Source organism: Peromyscus californicus, unplaced genomic scaffold (assembly GCF_007827085.1).
Source record: "Peromyscus californicus insignis strain IS unplaced genomic scaffold, ASM782708v3 Scaffold_3__1_contigs__length_106647218, whole genome shotgun sequence".
Lineage (NCBI taxonomy): Eukaryota > Metazoa > Chordata > Mammalia > Rodentia > Cricetidae > Peromyscus > Peromyscus californicus.
The window spans coordinates 59067746-59088996 of NW_026294551.1; positions in this window are offsets into that span (position 1 = coordinate 59067746).

Sequence of the window (21251 nt, forward strand, 5' to 3'; positions counted from 1 at the left end):
CTCTCCTATCATGTAGTCTTTAGGATTGAACTCGGGTCATCAGAATTGGTTACAAGCACCCACCGAGGCGTCTTGCCAGCCCTGATTTTTCAATCCTTTAAAGGTGAAATAACAAAAGCCAATTGCTCCATAAATACTGTGGATGGATTTTCTGTTAAATGACTGTTAAAGCAAGACAGTGTGGAGCCCCGCGCTCTGGGAGAAGCTTCCACCACCCCACCATATATTGTCCATTACTCAGGATTCTAACAGCTGCTGAAGCCACTGTATGTCAAGGGCTTCCAGAGCCAAGGTGGGTAGGAGTGGGCAGTCACATGTACTTAAAGGTCTGGTGTGAGCATGCACGCATGGCTGGGTGCATTTAAATAACAGTGTTCCTTTCTCACATCTGCTGCGTGTGCTCATGTTAAGTGGGATCCTTATTTGTGAGGTAAAGACAGCCTGGAAAAGACAATCTAGACATTTAGTTTTCCCCAAACCACCTTATTTTCTTTCTGACATAGCGTAACATCTGCATAATTATAGGCTTTTATGTAGAAACAAAACAAAACAAAGCAAACCAACAATAACAAAAAGTTGAATGATTCTTATTGTACGTAATTATTAAAACAAGAACCTGTTTTATTTTTTTCTAGATACAGAAGTTTGCATGTTTCACAAATATTGCTTCTGTATGTATGGAGCCTTCTGTCCAATAGCATGTAAACACAAATGTGTATCACAGGGTAACAGCTGTATGTACAGGGCCTCGAGTCCAATAGCGTGTAAACACAAACGTGCATCCCAGGTGCAAATGTCAGCTCAGCAAGTTTATTTGCATACACTTGCCACATAAGCAAAATGAATGATCAAACCAGACTGTTTTGTCAAGGTCAGTAGGTGGACAGTTCTCAACAGAAAAAATTGGGCAGTGTGTGTCTATCCAAGTGGTATCAGTACTGTTTGCAAATAACTGATTCAAGGGCTCCAACTTAGGGGCTAATTCACTTTGACATAGGAATTAGAGAGAGACTGTCAACATGGCTTTAGGGTAGGGAAGAACTGGGCTTCTCAGAACATGAGGAATCGTCCTTGCTTCCTTAAGAATAAAGGTCACAGTGAAACCAGTTTCTTCTTTCACAAAACCTAAATGATAAGCCAGTTACGACCACTTGAAAATTAGGATTGTTCAGTTTCTGCTTCCCTCTTTGAACAAAAGTTAGTTTCCACAGATGCAAAACACTATACTCAAGTGTAGTTTCCTGAAAGAAAAACCTTAATTTAAAAAACTTTATTACATTTGCTTGTGCGTGTGTGTGTGTGTGTGTGTGTGTGTGTGTGTATACTCAGAGAACATCTTGAAGGAGCTCTCTCCTTCTACCATGTGGGTCCTAAAGATAGATCTTGGGTCAGCTGACTCTGTTTCAAAAGGAATATTACAATTCCAAGTGGAAATCCATGAGCACTAGCCATATAAAAAGGAGGTAGTCACCCAGGCATGGTGGAGTACTACCACAACCCCAGTACTCGGGGTGCTGAGGTGAAACTGTGCATTTGGAGTCAGCATGGACCCCACAAAACAATGCCTGATCCCCAAGGATGTAATAAAGCGTGTGAGAATAAATGATGTTAACGTCTGCAGAGACAGTGTAGCAAAAGCCCCACCAGTCTTGGTTGGGCTCACTATTCCCGGCGGGGGAAATGTTGCAAGATGGGTACTTGAGGGAACTCGGGATCTTGCCTGAAGAACAGAAGATTATTGAAGGTTTCGCCTGCTGCTCAGTGTTATTTAGTGTTGAACCCAGACATGCATTAAACAGGAGCACCTTCCCCAAATCATTTGAACACTCAGCCTTCCCACACTGGAAAGCACTGACTCTCACCAAGAGGACCTCTTGGGTAGAGGAACAGAGATGGGAATTAGAAAGCTATTGGGGGAAGAAGGAGAGAAAAGAGGAGGCAAGCTGGTTAGCCACCGTTCATGTGTGTGGAGAAGAGCTTCTTCACTCTAGGAAAACGTCATGTGGTAACGTGTGCTGTGGTGTTGTGACTCAGCAGCCCATCCCATCAGTTTATGCAGAGAGGCAATGAGGTGGGTGGACAGGCCAGCTACTCATGGACCTGACAGTACATGTTAGAGCAGAAATTTTCCATCTTGGGCAATAGATGACCTGGCCTTAATTCTAAAGTTCAGACAGATCCCAGGCCATTTTACATCTAGAATCTCTAAGGGCTGAGACCCTAGATAGGCAGTCAGGTGATGTATCTCTAATCTAAAAATCTGAAATCCAAAATGCTTCAGAAAACCAAACCTTCTCATCACCAACATGATGCCCCAGGCAGATGATTCCACGTGTACCCTCGTGACTGGTCACTGTCAAGACCCAAGTACAGTGGGTGAGTGTTGGATACAATTATCTTCAGGCTGTGCATATGGAGCATATATGGAACACAAGAGAGTACCTTGTTTAGATCTGTGTTTCACTCCCTAGATATCCCACTACGCAGAAGCAAATACTCCAGATACAAAAAACACCCAACATCTGGTATGTGATAACTCCAAATATTTTAGATAAAGATGCTCAGTCGACGCTTAAAGAATGTCTTCATGACCCTAATGGCCATAGTTGAGAGGCACCTGTCGTAGTGGTTCTCAAAGTGTGGTTCCCTGATGACATCAGCGCATCAGGGAAACATGGCAGATATGTATGTTTTGGGCCCCTCCTCAGACCTCCTGGATCCTAATTTAAACAAAACAAAAAACCATTTTAACAAGCCTTCCAAGTGTGTATCACTTTTCTCACAGCTGCGATTAAATACCCGATCGATAAAAACGGACTTAAGGGGGAAAGGGTTCATCTTGACTCACAGTTTAGGGATGGACACAGCCCACCATTGTGGGGATGTGGAGTCAGGAGCACAGAGGCAGCTCTTATACTATGTCTGCTATCAAGAGGCAGATGGGCAGTGGGTTGGATTACAAACCCTCAAAGCCCTCCCCCAGTGACCCATTTCCTCCACAAGGGTTCCTCAGCCTTCTAAAACAGCACCACCCAGCTGGAGACCAAGTTCAAACACATGAGCTTGTGGGGGAGTGTCCACACTCAAACCACAAGGTGATTTTGATTGACACAGAAGTTTAAGAACCCCAGTGCTTGAACACAGACATTATAGCATGCTAAAAATAGAAAGCTGTAATTTCTAAATCAAGGATGTTTTCCTCTGTTACATGCTTTACATCAAAAAATAGGGATAAGCTATAAAGTCACCCCTTATAAGTCTGGACCTCCTTTTAAGGAGAGCCCCCTCACTGTTGACTGGTAGCCTTCTCATGGTGCCTGGAGCACACGGCTGGCCGAAGCTGTCTGTGCGCCTGGAACTGCAGGAAAGCAGAGCTCCGGGCTAGGCGACTCTCAGAAGAGAAATCACTTTTCCTTACTTTGCTGAGTCAGACTTCAGTAGTACGTCCAGTGTCTTGTGGATAATCGATAACTGATCCTTATTATATCCTATTCTTTGCAACTGAACATCACTGACTGCCTATGCGAGGTGACAGCATCCCTGGTCCTTTGGCCTTCTTCCCGGGAAAAATGCTCACCTCTAGCTGCAGTTCCCACTGCTGGCATTTAGTTTAACGCTCACTCATGACCTTTACGTACATAGATGGCAAAATACTTACACAACTGCACAGTCAACTGTAGACGTACCTACAGCTTTATTCCCAACCTTCCCTAGCTGAGAACTTGTAATGTTTTCATTCCCATCCAATACTCGTGTGTGTGTGTGTGTGTGTGTGTGTGTGTGTGTGTGTGTGTGTGTGTGTGTAATCTGAAAGTGGCTGAAAGGCCTCCACCGATTAGGATTTTTGAGAGAAGTGACTGCAAGGAATTGAGAGAATTCCCTCAAACCTGCTTTTATCCCTTTGAAACACCCCCTTTCTCTACCCCTACCAGCTTCTTGCTTAGTGTCTCCTTTGCTGTGTGGAAGCCATTCAAAACTCATCCAAAAGATCCTGACATTGAGATATCCAGGACTTGCCTGATTCTCTTGTGAGTGTCGTCTATAAAAGAAGAGAGAGGCTGCAACCTCCTTTGGAGCAAGAAACAGCTAGAAGTTTCTAGAGATGCTCTTAAAAGGAGGTCCCAGGGAAGAGGGATGTTGAGAGGAGAATGTGCAGGGGATGGTTTCCCCATCAACTGGAGCAAGAGCGGGTCAGAGTCCAGTTGGTTCATTCATGGCATAGATTTACCAGACCGCTGCTATGCTTGGGACCTGCATCCTGCCTCAAGGAACCCACTCGCCATGGTGAAGTGGAAGGACCTGTGAATGGTGTCCCTGTGACTAAGGGGAAATGAGGTATTGCCAAGTATTGATCATGTTCTCCAGGGAACAATACTGGATAAATATATTTCTTTGATTGGATCAGAAGATCACAGAGACTTGGTCTTACTTCAAGCCATTGGAGAGAAATGGGCAATGTGGCTCAGGCTATAGAGCCACAAACTTTGGAAATGGGGTGGGGACCCACTCTGTCTTCTTTAGTCCAAAGCTAAAAGCCTGAGAAACCCCTGGAGGGACACTGATACAAGTTCCAGATGCCAAAGGACCAGGGGTCTGATGTCATCCAAAGGCGGGAGCGGGGGAATCTTATCCGGAAGGACAAGTCAGAGAGAGTTACTTTCAGTTCACTTTTCTCTTCCATCGCGACTCCCAGAAGAATGGATGGTGTAGGACGCATTCACAGCAGTCGGATCTTTCAAGTTCAGTTTGCTGACCCACAGGACAACCTTCTCTGACTGCCTCAGAGGTTCACCCATCAGTCTGCTTATCAGTTGTCTAGGCATCTCCATGGCCAGGTAGAACTCCAGGGCACTCAACAGGGCTGCAGTGTGGAGAGTTCCCAGAAGGGGAGAGTGGATGAGCCTGCGGGGCTATGGCAGCCCAGCCGCTTTGAGCGGCCAAACGCTCTCAGCTTATGTGCCTGGCATCATTTACAGTCTCACAAGTCCTGTCAGGATGACTTCCGTACAAGCTTCCAAATCCACTCACTCCTCTGAAACTCCACTGTTCTGTGTGCTGAGGAGCTCTTGTGGGAGAGAAACGTCCCCCTGGCCTCCCACGCAAGTCCCCTCTGCCCTCCAATCGATTCTGTACACAACAGATTAGGGACCTTTAGATCATCAGTTAGACTCTGTGCTCCCCTGTGAAAACCCCTTAGCTAATCTCCCATTTCATCTCAGACACACTTACCAGCTCAGCGACCTCAGGATACTGAGGCAGGAGGATCACCTGTGCACAGGAGTACAGGGCCAACCTGGGTCCCCCCATCTCAATTCTTTTAATATAAATACTAGCTAGATCTCAGTTCCGTTGTGCATCTTGGATGTCTATATGCATGCTTATTTCACCTCCTCCCTTCCTTGGTCCCCATGCTCCAACCACAGTGGGCTTTTGTCTCCCGGAAGAGGCCATTTACCTAAGGAAGATTAATTTCTCCCACCATCCTTTCCTCCACTGGCTAATTTACACTCTGTCAAACCTCAGCTTCCTCTCCACCCCTGACTTCTTCATTCCCCATGATACTTGCTAGTTTTTCTTATGGGTAGAAACAATGAGAACTTGGGTCTCTCTCTCTCTCTCTCTCTCTCTCTCTCTCTCTCTCTCTCTCTCTCTCTCTCTCTCCCTCCCTCCCTCCCTCTCTTTCTCCTCTCTCTGAGGAAGTTTAAGCCAGGGATGGTGGTACTAGCCTGTTACCTCAGTACTCAGGAGGCTGAGGCAGGAGAATCACAAGTTTGAGGCCAGCCTGGGCTACACAGTGAGCTCAAAGCTAGCCTGTGCTGTATAGGAAGATTTGTCTCACAAGTAAGCAGGACGTCCATAGGTTGGGAGCTCCATGATTCAGTAGGCTACCAGTGCAAACACATAGTGATTTTTGCTTTACTGCAGGCAGAAGCAGAAAAGCTGGTACTAGATTAGATGAGGAAGGAAGGGAGGTCTCAGGGAATGATTTCATCTTAATCTGGTTACATCTGCAAAGACTCAATGTCCAAGTAAGGTAGCCAGCATAGGTACTGGGGGTAGCACTTCAGTATGTCTTTGGGGAGGGACACCATTCTAGCCATAGAAGCCTCAGATTCAGTGTGTTTATTGGGGGGGTGTGTGTGTTCCAATTTCTTTCCAGTGTGCACCCCAGAGCCTGGCTGAGCCGTGATAGTTTTGTGACCCTTTACAGGGGACTATCAGAGACTTGAGCTCTGAGGCGATATGCAGCAAGACCCTCAGGAGGTGTGAGCCTCAAATGCGAAAGATAAGCGTGGCCTTCCTGCAGTTCTAGTCTCTTATTTTATTTGGCTGGAAAAGAAAAGAAAGGACTTGGAAGGCTGTGGGACTTGGGGGAAGCTCATGTTGCAGTCAGATTAGCACTTTAGAAAGATGATGCTGGCCGCTCCAGAGAATAGATTGAAGAATTAGGAGCCGAGGCAAAGGAGTCCCTTAGGGACTTTCAAGGACTCAGAGGAGGGGTGTGGTGATCAGGATATGGAAATGAGTGGGAAGTGGAGGGGAGCCAATAGTTTTGGGAACCACAGAAAGCTAACTGAAAGATTGAGGGGTAAAAAGTCCCCAGGAGAACAAACGGGTTGGGCTTATGACTCAAACACTTGGGTGGAGAGCAGAGTTCCGATGGGAACTAGTGGAGGAGCGTGCTGTTGCAGTAATGTAGACATTAAGAACAGAAATGGGAACTGGCTAGGCAGGGTTCTGACTTGCTGATTAATCCTTGCTTTCCCAGGTGACTTGCTGCTCAGATGTCCCAGCATGGGCACTGTCAGATCACAGGAGCTCCTAGGTGCTTAGGGAGACGAGGCTCAAATGGAATCAGAAGTCAGAGGACATTGACACTAGCCTGCCAGGGACTGTAGAAACACACACAGACAAATACTGCTTTTGGTTTTTTTGAGGGAACTCTAACCAACCATGCCCCAGGAAGCCAAGTTGTCCCAGCTGAGGATTTATTGGCATAATAAACACAACCATATAAAAAAGTAAGCAATGAAAAACACAGTCACAATGTGCCTCCAATCCCTACAGCCCAAGTTTCTGAGCCCTCTTCTGTGGGAGGGCCAAAAGAGGTAACCCCCAAACTGCTAAGAATACCATAGCTCTAGGCCTCACAAGGACATCCAGGTGCCACCTCCATACATCCAGTAGTTGGTGGAGCAGAAGAGCTCCAAAGTCTAGGTTGAAGGGGAAGTCCAGGTCATGGTTGTTCTTGGTATTGGGCCGCATACTGATCAGGTACCAAAGGTCCTCGACATCTTCACCATCAGGAATTATTTCATGTACACTGCTTCCAGGGCATGTGTGAGAACTTGGTCCTGGTGGAAATGTTGGTCTGCTTGAGAAAGCAGGTAAATTTGGTGTTTAAGTAGGCTACTAGTGTGGGCAAGTAGTCATTCTGCTTTGTTGTAGGTAGAAGCAGGAGGTAAAGGTTGGGTCTTCCAAACTGATGGTGTAGATGCTCATCTTTTTTTAAATGAAGCTGGAACTGGTGACCAGCTGCTTCAGGTCCATCATGCCCACCAGGGGCTCCTTGATGGCCACGTCTGGGAAGACAAGGGAACACCAAAGCCATACACTCTCTCCCACCAGTGGCTCTTGTAGTCTTTGTACTGCTGGTCCTTGATGGCCATGGCAGACAGGGTGGCCATGTCCGGGAAGATGAGTCATTGGGTTCCAGCCACTGGTCACAAGTGTGCAACAGAGTGTTGAACATGAAGATGTCTACCTTCTCCACCTTGCCCTCGACGACGGTTACTACATGGTCTATGTTTTTGGCTTTGAAAATCTCAGTTTAACCTGAGAACACTCATTTCCAAAGACCTTATGGGTCCGGCCTTGGTAGCAAATATGCAAAGGATGCATACTTGTAGTTGGAATTTTTTCTGTGTCCTGCCCAGCTGCGAGGTCCCTCAGCTGCTTATAAAATAGTCATTCAGAAGCTTATATTAATTATAACTCCTCAGTCATTAGCTCAGGCTTATTACTGACTAGCTCTTATATTTAAATTAACCCATAATTCTTATCTATGTTTAGCCACATGGCTTGGTACCTTTTCTCAGTTCTGCCTTGTCATGTTGCTTCCTCTGTGTCTGGCTGGTGGCTCTTCACTCAGTCATTCCTCTTCCCAGAATTCTCATCTGCTTACCCTGCCTATACTTCCTGCCTGGCTACTGGCCAGTCAGCGTTTTATTTATCAACCAATCAGAGCAACACATATTCACAGCATACAGAACGATATCCCACAGCACTTCCCCTTTTCTGTCTAATCAAAAAGGAAGGTTTTTTTTTTCTCTCTCTCTCTGTTCCCTCTCTGCTCCCTGCTCTCTGCTCTGTTCCTGACATCTTTCTTTCTCTCCAGGCCTGGCTGTCCTCCCTCCTATCCCCTACTTCTTTCTAATAAAGCTCTTTGTAACTCTGGTAAAAAACAAAAACAAAAAACAAAAAACAAAAAAAGGAAGGTTTTAACTTTAACATAGTAAAATTACATATAATAGAACAGTTATCAAGCAAGAATTAAAGTTACAATCTAGTCTATTTGTATTTGGTAAAATTAAAGAAAATATTCTATCTATCCTATATTTGTGAGTCTGAAGTTTCATATCTAATTTATCTTTTATCATAACCAAGGAAAATTGTAACTAGCTAGTCTTCAACTACATCAAAGTCCCAGAAGGATATAATATTACCTAAGTAAACAGGAAAAGCATTGTAAGCAACTTCCAAAATTCTGGAAACTAAGAGACAGCTGCCCACCTGGACAGTCATCCAAAGTTCCTCTGCAATGTTGGGGTATCCATTTTCATCCTATAGGCCTAGAGTTTTTTAATCACTTCTCTGTGTGTCCTGTAGAATGTCTTTGGATGTCATGTCTGCAGCATTGGACTTCTTGCTGGTTTTGGTCTGACCAGAGGAAACCATGATATGGTTTGTGACCTTGGCTGAAGCCATGGTCACCAAAGTTTTCTTGCCTCTCAGACCTCCAGCCCCTTCTGAGTTTTTAAAGTCTTCACATTTTCTCTGGAATTAGAGACTACTCTGGACTTTGATCTGATTGGTCAGATTTCTGTTGCTAGCAAAACAATTGAGATAATGAACTTAGAGAGAGGAAAGACTGATTTAGACTCACAGTTTTGAGGCATCAATAAATGACAAATTAGTAGCACATTGTGGTGATAGCATGTGACAGAGAAGTTCACCTCCTACCTGGAATGTGTAAGACAGAGACAGAAGCACCCCACAACCTTCAAGTTGGGACCGCCATTGACTTGACTGCTCTCCATCACAGGCTCCACCTCTTAAGTGTTTACACCATCATCCAATCAAACCAAGTTGAAGGCCAAGTGGTCTTCACAGCATGTTCCATATCCATGCAAAATCAGGTGCCTAATACCTTAGGGAACTCTGACTGCCAATTCGACCTCTGATGTTCTCTAGCCACAGGCTTGAAATTTCAAAGGGGTGAAGTAAATCATGAGGTCATATAGCTGAACGTGGTAACTCACTGCTCTAATCACATGACTCTGAAGGCTGAGACAGGAGGATTTCCATGAGTCTAATGCTAACCTGAGCTACACATCAAGACTATCTATGCTGGGTGTGATGGTGAAGACTTTTGATCCCAGCACTCAGGAAGCAGAAGCAGATGGATCTCTGTGAGTCTGAGTTCAAAGCCATCCTGATCTACCTAGCAAGTTCTAGCACAGACAGGGTTACAAAGTGAAACCCTGTTTCAAAAAAATGAAATAAAATAATATAGACTATTAAAAACGGGGTTGGAGAGATGGTTCAGCAGGTAAGGGCATGGTGCACTGCTCCTACAGGGTATCTGAATTGATCTCAACTTCCACGTTGAGGGGTTCACATGGTTCACAGCTGCCTGCAGCTCCAGCTCCAGGAGATCCAGCACTCATGTATACACACACACACACACACACACACACACACACACACACACACACACACACAAAATTTTAAATGATAGCCAAAAAAGAAGTGAAACAGCTTTGGAGGCCTTGAGCCAGGGAATCCCTTAAGTCTGTTTTGGTGCCTATACAACCTACTACCTCATAAAAACATTTTAAAAATATAATAGAGTGCCAGGCATGTTGGCTCATACCTTATCTCCAGTACATGAGAAACAGAAGCAGGTGGATTTCTGAGTTCAAGGTCAGCCTGGTCTACATTTCCAGTTCCAGGACAGCCAGGGCTACACAGAGACTTCATCTCAAAAAGAATTACAACTAAAACAACTAATAAAACAAGAGCAACAACAAAAATAGAGGTCTTTTATTATTGCACCATTGAAATATCAGACATTGGTCTTATAATCCGGGAACTTGGCCCTTGCTCACCATCCTGCTGAAGTTTTTTTTGAATAGACGTAGATGTTATCCAAAGCCCATCTCACATGCTTCTTTTCATTTCTATGGCTTCCTGGATCAGGGGAGAGGAAATTGGCGCAAGTGCAGGGCCATTTTCTCAAAAGTGGAACTCATCTTCCGGGTCTTGAGTTACTGACCAGGCAATTCCCACCTCATCTGGCCCCCAAGGATGCTTTGTACCCTGGGAACTGTGGATTTGAACAAGAGACCCATTCTCTGAAGTAAGAAAGCTATTGAAGTGAGCCCGCAGGCATTCTAGTAGGGAGAGCTACGCCACACACTTCCTTGCTCTGTACCTGACTGGAGGTAGAGGACTGTAGCCAGCTCCGTTTCTCCATCACTTGTCAAGCTGGAGCATCTTATGCTCTCCTGAGGCCAAGTTCCATTCATTGTTGATGTGACCTTGGGACTTTCCCAGAAGCCCTCCATAGTAACTGTATTCTTGCAGAGTGATGTGTCATTTTCTGGAGTTTCCATAGTGTGAATGCTGAGCTCACAGTGGGTACAGTAGGAAGCATGTGGCTGTAACTTCTAAAGGACAGTGCCCCCTACTCTAGCAGTCTGGTCCTCTAGCAACTCTTCCTCCCATCCTGTTCTCTGCTTCTTTCCTCTTTCTCTTGGCCTTGTAGACCGGGCTGCTACTTTGAGGTCACATTACAGATGCTCAAATGCATTCAGTTTCTCTGCAGGCCATCATGTGTCTTTTCTTGCGTCTGGTACCCTGTGAACGGGCTGGATTGCATTACTTAGAAGGAGAAGCAAGACTCTGGAAAAGCACATTTTTGACCTGAAGAGTTTGTAAAACTCAATTCTCCATCGTCTTTGATCATCTTTTGTGCTCCCAATGTTGGTGAAATAACATTTCAAAATGTTGCCAAGAACTTGGCCTGGATATGAGGGTTGAGCCACATGCCTGACAGCTTTGGTGCTTATCTTGGGTTTTTGAAGCTGAAGATTAAAACTAAACCCAAGAAAGTTCCTTCTGAAGTACGACCGTTTCTCCCCAACTAAGGACTGCCACACAGCTATGATTTACCGACAGCTCTCCTTCATGAGGAAAGTAGGATGCTCTGAATTAACAAACCGCCCCCCCCCATAATGATCTTTGTGCCTTAACCCAAACAGGCATTTCCAAAGTTTTGTATTTCCTTCTCCATTAAAAAAAATTAATGTCCGCTTACACAAAGTTTAGAAAGTACAGAAAAAAAAAATACTGAGAACATAAAAGCCATTAGAAAGTAACTGGATATAATCATGCTGAACACCTTCAAGCCAATATTATTACTTTTAAATATATAGTCACATGAATTTATATATGTGGGTTACAAATCTGGAATATATGGGTTTGGATTCTGCTTTTATCTAACATTATATCATAAATTATTACCCTTTATCTATTAGTGTTCTTAGAAAACAATTCTTATGGCTTCCAGGGTATCCATCTTATATATTTGTTTATTCTTTTTTTTGTATGTGTTATTAGAAATTGTAATTGCTCCAGGTTTTCTATTTTTTACTATTATAAACAATATTTTAATGACTAGTTTGTGTCATCAATTTAGATAGTTTTTCTAAGTCTGCATATGAGTAATTTGGTAGTATGAATATCTAATCATCCATTTTTCTTCCTTCCTTCCTTCCTTCCTTCCTTCCTTCCTTCCTTCCTTCCTCCCTTTCTTCCTTCCTCCCTCCCCTCCCTCCTTCTCTCCCTCCCTCCCTCCCTCCCTCCCTTCTTTCTTTCTTTCTTTCTTTCTTTCTTTCTTTCTTCCTTTCTTCCTTTCTTCCTTTCTTCCTTTCTTCCTTTCTTCACTGTTACAGAGACTTTATGGAGGCCACTGTTTCTGTTTTAAGCCTTGGCTGACTTTACCCAGGATAACAGCGGTGTGTATTCCCGCTCCACACCGAGCATTGCTTTTTCTTTTTCTTTTTTTTAAATAATTTATTTACTTTTATTTCATTTGCATTGGTATTTCGCCTGCATGTATGTCTGTGTGAGAGTGCCAGATCTTGGAGTTAGAGACAGTTGTGAGCTGCCATGTGGGTGCTGGGAATTGAACCCGAGTCCTCTGGAAGAGCAGTCAGTGCTCTTAACTGCTGAGCCATCTCTTCAGCCCCCATTTTTCCTTTTGTAGGAAAAAAAAATGCTTTCATGGCATCTTCTGAAAAAAAGTAGGTTGCCAAGTTACATTTTCACTCAAACCACAAGAAAACATTGGCGGAAATGCTCCCAAGTGACTGTCAGAATGTCCCTGGTCCTTTGAGCTTGTTGGACCTCCTAGCAGTCAGGATTCCTCTGGTGGATGTGAACCTGTCCTCACGTGACACCGTTTGTTAATGTTGTTGCTTTGTAGTTTCCATTTGCTCAGAGGCAGGGTCTCCTAAAGCCCCATTGGCCTCCGCCTCACTGTGAAGCCGAAGATGGCTTCGCCTCCTGACCCCCTTGCCCCCACTTCTCAAGCTCTGGGGTTATATAGACATACACCACTGTGCACAGGTCATACAATTTTTAAAAAAATATTTTATTTTGAATTATGTTTACATGTGTGCCTGTGTGCGGGTGTATGCCTATCACTGCAGCCTGAGTCCATGGAGGCCAGAAGAAGGCACGGGGTCTCCTGGAGCTGGAGTTACAAGCAGTTGTGAACTGCCTGATATGGGTGCTGGGAATCAAACTTGGGTCCTCTGGAAGATCGGTATGTGCTCTTAACAGCTGAGCCATCTTCCAGCCTCCCATTTTATACATACATAACACATACATGCATGCATACATACATACATTTATTAGCATATTTTTCTTCTGCAAAACAATGGCCATCATTCCAACACATTTGTCCATGTGTATAACGTACTTTACTCAAATTAACCCCCCATGACACTTGGCTGTCCCTTTCCTTTGGTCCCTTTCCTCTTTCCACACACTCCTTCCACTTTTTTGTTTGTTTTATTTTGTTTTTGTTTTTGTTTTTGTTTTTGTTTTTGGAGGCAGGGTTTCTCTGTGCAGCCCTGGCCATTCTGGAACTCACTCTGTAGCCCAGGCTGGCTTCCAACTCAGATATCCACCTGTCTCTGCCTCCCGAGAGCTGGGATTAAAGGACTCTGCTGCTACCACCCGGCCATCCTACTACTTTTATGCCTTTAAAGAAAACAGTTTTTGCACCTCAAACAAAATGCCTGCATGGCACTTTCGGTGCTGACGTAATACACCACGCTCATCTCCGCCCATGATCTGGTGTCTGTTATTTTTAACTTTTAATTTACTATTTTTCTTCTTTTTCCCTTTTGTGTTGTCGGGGTGGTTTGGTTTGGTTTTGGGGTGCTTCTTCAAGACTCCTAGCCCAACCCATATTGTGCTGTTACTTATTTCCAATCCTCACCGACAGTCAACACGTTTTGAGGCTTACTTCCCATCTCGTCTCTCTTAAATCGTTCTGATGCCCAATTACCTTAAGACCCCCAATTTATTAAAGTGAACAAAATGAGTGCTGAAGGCTCAAAGGATTCTGGATATTAATCATGTCCAACAAAAAAGTTCAAGGTGAGTTGAAATGAGCTTTGCTGGGGCTGAGGAGATGGTTAGGATTAGGTTAACGTATGATGAAGAACCATCAGATTTATGGAGAAAATTAAGTACTGAATTGTATATAACCCCATCAAAGAGGTTTCTGCGTGCCTCGTCTAAAAGGTTTGAGTAAGAACATTTGTTTAGGAAAATCTTTTTTTTTTTTTTTTGAAGAGCAAGCACATTCCCTGCGGTTGTCTGCAGTGATAGGGAAATGGTTGTGTGTGGACGGGAGAGATCATCTAATGAGAGGGAAATCAAGGAGCCTCAGGATGACTCTTTTCATGTTCTTAACTAGTTTTCTTTGTTTTTGATGATTTTGTAAACCCATACGATGAAATAAGATCACATCTACCCCATTTCCCTTCTTCAACTCCTCCATAACCCCCAAGCCCCACACTCCATATCTTCTTTTTAAACGATCCACTGATCATTAGCTCTGCCTGTGTATGCATGGGTGTGGGGTATCCTTGAAGCCCGGCCAAGAAGCTCCCTCTTTTTACAATGGCGCACTTTCCTGGGATCTAACCGGGATTCCTTGAGAACTACATTAGTTTCCTCTGAACATGGCCCTGCCCGCAAGGACCAAATTATTCCCATCAGTTTCCGTCCTGTGGGTTTACCAGCTCAGCATTGTCATTAGCAAGTAGCAAACTCCCAACACAGCAACCTTTGGGAGACACACTCAAGTCACGCCTGAGCAACTGCAGCATCCGATGGAATGCCGTCCAGTCTCCAGAAGAAGAAGAGCCAGAATCCCATTGCAGCACAGCGACCCTGAAGACACTATGGAAGGTGAAATGAGCAGGTCACCAACATGATCATACTGAGCTGGGTGCGAAGTCACATGCCTTTGATCCTAGCACTCAGGAGGAGACAGAAGCCAACAGATCTCTATGGGTTTGAGGCCAGCCTGGTTTACACAGTGAGTTCCAGGCCAGCCAGGGCTACACAGTAAGCCCCCCACTCCACCCCCCGAGTCTCAGCAAGGACACAAGTCTCGGATAAGCATCATCTTTGAGAGCCTGCCCTCAGGCCTCATTCTCCACCTGGCCTTTGAAGCTCTCTGGTTGGTTCAATTCTACCCATTCACATTTCCCACTCTGAGGCTTCACTACCTACCCTTCTGGTCCATCCTTCCATTCGCCTCTGTCAGATGCTGACCCCCCTCCTTATTTGGTACTCTGACTCTGTTCTGAGTCACCTGCTTCTCATACTGGTGGTTGAGAGTGAGCAGCTCTGGGTTCTGTGCTGTCATGCTGACCTCCAAAGCTGAGGAGCAGGGGCTCGTCCAGGCCAGGCATACCTCTGCTGTCTAGTGGGGACAGTGGCCGCTGCACACACAGACCTTAGGACTGGCGCAGAGGCACATACCGAAGCAACATACTTTCTCTCTTGCTCTTTCTTTTCCTTTACTTGTTTGTTTGATTTGTTCTTATGGCATATCCCACAATGCGTTCTGTGAATCATTTTTAAGTACAGTTTGGTGGTGTTGACTATGTTCACACTGTTCTGAAGCCATGACCACCATCCATCTCCAGAAATTTTCATCTTTGAAAACAGAAACTCTGTTCATTAAATAATCCCACCCCACCCCGACTCCTCCCAGCCCTTGGTAAGCACCTCTCCCCAAGACTCTCTCCCCAGGACTCTGGCTGCTCTAGCCATCTCAAGGAAGTGCAATTACAAAGTGGTTTTGTTGTTTGTTTGTTTTGTTTTTGTTTTGGATTTGGATTTTGTTTGAGAGAGAGAGAGAGAGAGAGAGACAGAGAGAAAGAGAGAGAGAGAGGTACAAACTTGGGATACCCCAAATCTTTGAAACCTACCGGCCTGCCTCTAGTGATGTACTCCCCCAGCAAGGCCCCACATCCCAAACAGTACCATCAACTGGGTATCAAGTGTCCAATACCTGAAACTATGGTCAAATCTCATTTAAGCTACCGAAGTCTATACTTCCAGCACTTGGAGGCCGAGGCAGGAGGATCATGAATTTGAAACCAATCCAGGCTATCTATAGAAACAAACAAACAAACAAACAAACAAACAAACAAAACATAGCCACAGAGGGAAGAGCAGTGTGTGTGTGCACAAAGTTCGTGTTTGACTCTAAGCACACCGGGAAGCTGTTGAAAAGGTTTTTACTTTTTAAAAAAGGCTTATTTAGTTTTATGTGTATGAATGTTTTGCCTTCATGAACATGCATGTCCCATGCCTGTGGAGCTCAGAAGAGAGTGCTGGATCCCTTGGAGCTGGAGTTAAGATGTGTGTGAGCTCCCATGTGGGTGCTGGGCATCAAAGCCAGTCCTCTGCAAGAACAACAAATGCTCCAAACTGTTGAGCCCTCTCTCCAGCCCTGGTTGTTTTAAAGTCTTAATTCAAAGGGAGACATGTTCGTATCTCTGCTTCTTAAAACCATCACCATGGCCATGCTGTGGCCACACACACAAAGCCAGCAGAAGCTCTGGAAATCATCTGTACTGCTGAGGTTTGGCGTTTCCCACATTACTTTGCTGGTACAGCCCCCTTCCTCTCCGGGGAGCACTTTGAGGCTTTGTGATGCTGCTCAGGAGAGACCTGGTGGGGTGCATGCAGGTCATTTCCCAATGAGTTTAATGTTCCAAAGATTTTGGGCATCCAAATTGAAATCTTGCATGTTTCCTAGGAGGTTTTAATAAAGAAGAGAAATAATAGCGTCTGGTATGGAGTACATACTGCTTGGCATTCCCTGGCAAAGAGTTATTTTAATCATCTTCATTTCCCAGCTATGTGAGGGGATGCTTTAGACCTGGATCAGCTCCTTCAGTTGCAGTAGCTCCTTAGCTGCCATGTTGCAAGCAGGTTCCTGAGTTTTAGCACAGGGAGGCTTCACATGCTGCCCTCTCCTGTAGGTTGTCCTGGGATTCATGGAGAATAATTGTGTCCTCCTACCACACAGCCTTTACTTTTGTCTTTTAAAAGCCTGAAAGGGCTTTCTGGTGAGCTTACATGAAGTCAGACCATCCTTCCTAACCCACTAATTCTCTTAAGAGCAGGTTATAAAAACAGTAGGCCTGGCCCTCGGGTCCCCTGGCTTCTCGTTTCTCTGGATCTCTGTCTGGCGCTAGGGTGTTTCCGTCTCCTCCATCCTATGCTAACACAGCTGAGAGGCCTCTCAGAAGCCAAACACATTGTGCTGTCTGGTCGTGAGCTACACAGTCCTCTTTTCTTCTCACATATTCAGCCTCAGGCCTTTTGTGACAATGGACCGATGCATATGCCACATTTTATTTACGAATTCCTTGGCTGGCAGACACCGGGGTGAGCTCTGCTGCTAAGGATATGGAATACAGGAGTAGAGTCCTTGCATTTAATTCTTTGGCCTGCAGGACCCTTAGATATTCTTTAGGGATCTAGTCCTGCTATTGAACACCATGGGACCACAAAGCAGACTATTCCTCAATTCACAAACTGGGGGTGGAAGGGATTCATTTTGGGGTGGAGCCTCCCTCAGATTTGCAGGGGGCTGAGACATTTTAAGTGCAGGCAGCAGGGAGATCTCAGAATGACTCTCCAGGGGGAGAACTGTTGCAGTCAGCAAGGCAGTAATGGGGATTCTGGGTTCAATGTCATGGCTGACTTCCTCCACCTCCCCTTAAATGGCTGTACAAATGGGGGAGTATGTGGGCAAAGGATTATTGTTACCTTAATTATTTTCAGTTCTTGAGAAATTAATCAGTGTCCCCTGATGGTTGTTTACATTAGGCCGTGAAGAACTGATCCCAACCCTGGCAATTCCTCCAGCTGTTCACAGATGTTGAAAGGGACCATCCAGAGCATCTGGGAGGCCTGTGAAGGGTGAAGCTCAGGATACATTCCTGGTGACTTATCAAACATGGGGTACTTGGTTCTACCTTCATTTTAGTTTTTAATAGTGACCTTTATTTGGTCAGAAATAGGGGTTTGAGGAAGCACCCCGAGGCAGGATTCTTTTTAATTTTTTTATATTTTTTGAGATAATTTCATCATTTATCCTTTCCCTTCCCCTTTCCTCTCTCCAACCCGCTTTCATATACCCCTCCTTGTGCTCTTTCAAATCCATAGCCTCTTATTTCATTAATTGTTATTATATGTATAAATACATATTTTTTTCTTAACACATTTTCCTAAACTCACAAATACAACCATCTCAGACTGTACACACCCTTTTAAACACAGCCCTCTTCCTGGGTGAAATGAATACTTCCATTACTGGGAGAACTCAGCCATAAGGTAAAGGTCCGGGCTCCCGGAGACCTGCTTTGTTCAGCTGTGCGTGGAACTTGTAAACAGCATTGCATTGTTTTATGAGAGTCAAGGGATGGCAAGTTCACCCTTGAGTTTCCTTTTACAGATCTCTCTCATGGGCTTGTTTATACGGATAATGTCACGTTATGTACCAGAAAAGGTTTTTCTACACATTGCTCCCTAATCAGTCATGGCGAGAGTGGATTCAATCATCCTCCCTTTCAGCAAATCCCTGTCTCAGTCCCACAGTCAGCCAAAAGCCTCGGGTTTGCTCGCCCCAAGGCAGGGCTGGAGACAAGAAATGAGGGTGCAGCTGGGTTATTTGGTATGTCGCTTATCAAGCCAGGGTAAGATAGGTAGAAATGTAAGCCTACAAGGATGAGGAGCTCATGGGGATCACATTGATGAGGGGCTCAGTCTTGCTGTGGTCACTGAGGAAGCACACAGAGCATTTCAGCCTGGTCTACATAGAGGGTGGGGAAACAGGCTGGCTGGGTACCAACTCCTCGCCCTCAGCAGTTGAGACATCATCTGGGAGGCATTGATTTGCCTGTGTCCTTATGACACCACCCGAGATAGCAATGACGACTTGACATAGAATGCTGCCAAGTCGCAGGTCAACTCAGAAGTATTCAAGGTGTTACGGGCCTAGACACTGTGAGCATCTGATACCCTGTATTGTGCCAGTGCCAGGAACATAGCGGGACGCTAAATCAATATTATTATATCGAAGATATACCTGCCTTGGCAGACATGAAACAAAGACCATTGTGTTTAAGAGATAGCTGCATTCCCAAGCTCCTTGTAATATGTGCACTGTGCATGCCAAGATATGGAATGAGCCAAGCCATTCGTTAGTAGAGGACTGACAGGGATAATATGGTAGGTATACGTCAGCGAGTACTAGCCACCAAGAAGACAAAATCCTGTTACTCGCTGCAATGTGAGTGGAGCTGGTGTGTATAGTGCCAACTGCAATTAGCCTGACGTTCAAAGCTGGACACCACCGTCACTTGTTTATCTTATTTTTATTTTTTTATTTTTTTTATTTTTATTTTTATTTTTTTTTTTTTGGTTTTTCGAGACAGGGTTTCTCTGTGTAGCTTTGCGCCTTTCCTGGAACTCACTTGGTAGCCCAGGCTGGCCTCGAACTCACAGAGATCCGCCTGGCTCTGCCTCCCGAGTGCTGGGATTAAAGGCGTGCGCCACCACCGCCCGGCAACCGTCACTTGTTTATCAAAGGTAAAATGTAGACCATGTAACAGTGGAGAGCAGAACAGTGGTCACCCGGGGTTAGGAGAGGTAAGAAAGAGGGATAGAGATACTGATTGGATGATGGAAACCAAGGTCAAATTAGCAGGAGAAATTCGTTCTACTTCTCCAGGATAGTGAGTGAGTTCACGGTAGTCTACCACAGTTCATGGTATATTTTAGAAGAACTAGAAAATTCCGAAGGGTCCCCAGAGAGAAATGACAAACGCTCATTAGTGTAGGTCACAGATAGGTGCCAACACAAGGCATGGACTAAAAGTAGAAGCAGCGTCACCAACCCTGTCCTTGTCTATTAGAGGAGTCAGGCTACGAGCAAAGACACACACACACACACACACACACACACACACACACACACACACACACGCCCCACTTGGGGGCATGCTTGTAAATCCCAGCACTCAGGAGGACTGAGGCCTAGCCTAAGCTACTGTGTGAGACTCTGCTTTAAAAGAGAAAAAGAAATGCACAGCTTAATTGTGATGGATGCTGTGTAGGAGAGGCTCAAGGTAGGCAGGCATGTAACAAGGAGCAAGGAGCTTGGCTTTTCCTGGGGATTAAAATTCTTTTGAATTCCAAACACTGAGAGTCCTGATTAGCATGACTTATTGAGTGAATGCTGAAAGTGAGTTTTTTAATTGGGCATCATGACAAGTTCCTAAAAGTTTTTGTGTTCATCCTAATCATTCTAAGAGTCACGGAGGTATGAACCAAGGCACTAGGCAACAAGCTAATTCTGGAACTTTCTGGAAGTCCTGGCAGCTTGAAACCAGGCCTACATTGTTCTGCTTGTAAAGTCTGGACTGTTCTGAGGAAATCATTTACACAGGAATGCATTTTTAACAATCACTTCATTTTAAAACACAAAATACAAGTTTAATAGTTGGATACGACTTTTTAATTATAAACAACGATAATAGGTTTACTGGATAATATAATAGGCAAATGCACAAAACATTTGTTAATTAGTTTACATGCATACATGTGGTGCATATTTATATAATAAAAACCGTTCCAGAGGAAAACGGAACGGCTGGAGTGGAGCCTCCTCTCATATTTTGAGTCCCAGGTTTGGTAAGACTTTGACAGTCCTCAGTGTACTGTATGCTTTCTGTTCCTGACAGATCTGCAGTCCTCTGTGCTCAGGAAGCTGCAAAAATGCAGGGGTGTGGGTATCAGTGATATACCACCAGAGCAGATGTCCCCAGCCAGCCAGTGAACAGGCTCCATGTACAACAAAATCTTTTGCTCTTTGATACTACTTGTCAATTTGGAAATATGTGCAAATACTCAGGCTTCCTGTCCCTTCCTTGTGAATTTTCATAGATAGGTCACATATAGGCAAACTGAGATCATGTGTGGGTATCGAAGCACACATGAGTGTATATTTCTCATATTTGACATCATACAGTACCTGATCTTATTTCTCGTTTTTTGCTAAAATCGCTTTCTGCATGTTACAATTTTTCCTGGTAATTTTGTTAGCTGAATGGCATTCTGTGACAGTGTGTGCCATAGTATGTGCTCAAGCCTCATTCTACAATGGAAATGTGAGTTATCCCCAGGTTTCTGTTACAGTGATCGTAACTGGGAATCTTGGGAGTAATAGAGGCCAAAGCGTAAAATAATTTCTTGGTATAGACTTATAAATTTTAAATTTCTGGGTCAAAGGAATGAACACTTTAAAGGTTTTTAAGTTAATGTCCTCCAATCACTTGTCAGAAAATGTAAAGTGT